We start from the raw sequence: 1,234 nt of genomic DNA, 5'->3' as shown, positions 1-1,234 counted from the left end.
GCAGATGAGCCAGAAGAGGGACAAGACTGGCTCATAGAATAGTCTGGTCCCTTTCTTAGCTCAAAAGTGAGGAGTCTGTTTATTTTATCTCATTGAAAAATCATATTTAAAGACTCAATGTGCCACCAGCCTTTTGTCCTTATAAAATCAGATGTGTTAGAAGAATAAAAATGTAGCTCCTATTCTAAATCATGTATTGTGGATGCTTCCTGTTATAGAATAGGACGTGACATACTTTGGCAAAGACACTCAACTAAGTGATCATTTTCTAGTATTAATGAACTCCTTAAGCAGATTGCACAGTGTCAACAGCCAAAACGACCACTCCCTTCTTTACATAGTCTGGGATATGCAATTGGGCAGAACAAGAAAAATATAAACTTTTAAACTTCAATTAAAAAATTGTGTTTCTGTGAGGACATAGTTGCTAGATCTCACTAAGCTACCATCTTGTTCCACCAAACTTTGTCTCTCATTTCCAAAGTTTTATTTTCAGTAACATTTTGTTTTGACTTGTATGAGATAAGTGGAGCCAAATATCAAGACAAGAGGCTGAACTCAGGATCTGACAAGATGGCCAGGATTCTTCACAGAATCCTCAAGAAAGCCCAGCATTTGCTAGCAGAACCTGTTCCTGGCATTAAAGCAGAACCAGATGAGAGCAATGCCTATTATTTTCAAGTGATCATTGATGGCCTCTAGGATTCTCCCTTTAAGGGAGAGATATTTAAACGTGAATTATCCCTTTCAGAAGAATATCCAATGGCAACACCTAAAGTATGTTTTGTGACCAAAATTTATCATTCTAATGTGGACAAGTTGAGAAGAATATGGTTAGATATATTGAAAGATAATTGATCCCCAGCACTGTAGATTTTCACAGTTCTTCTATTGATCCAGGCTTTGTTAAGTGCTCCTAACACAGATGGTTCATTTGCAAATAAGGCAGAGGAGCAATAGAAGCCCAAAGAATCCCAAACTATAGAGACAGATAGAGCATGGACTGGACTATATGCCATGAATAATATTTAAATCGATCTACTCATCAAGCGTGCATCACATCTCTGTTTTATCAAGATTCCTTCCTTTTTGTTTGCATATAATGGACACAGTCTTAAGAGAAATATTGCAGAATAAAAGCCAAGACATTTTCAGAGGAATCAATCATATTCATAACTGTTCATGGTTTTTAATTAACAAAAGATTTTCTATAGCCGGGCATGGTGGCAAACAT

The 1,234-nt window shown here is 36.6% G+C and overlaps 1 pseudogene across 1 annotated transcript; it reads left to right on the top strand.

Annotated features, from left to right (window-relative positions):
* Positions 1 to 573: 573 nt before the first annotated feature.
* On the top strand, positions 574 to 1,032 carry LOC308278778 (putative ubiquitin-conjugating enzyme E2 N-like; annotated as a pseudogene). Its single transcript has one exon. The product of its transcript is annotated as a putative ubiquitin-conjugating enzyme E2 N-like (transcript).
* Positions 1,033 to 1,234: the final 202 nt, after the last annotated feature.

Source organism: Muscardinus avellanarius, assembly GCF_963383645.1.
Source record: "Muscardinus avellanarius genome assembly, chromosome: X".
NCBI classification, from domain to species: domain Eukaryota; kingdom Metazoa; phylum Chordata; class Mammalia; order Rodentia; family Gliridae; genus Muscardinus; species Muscardinus avellanarius.
This window is presented reverse-complemented; position numbering and strand designations above follow the sequence as displayed.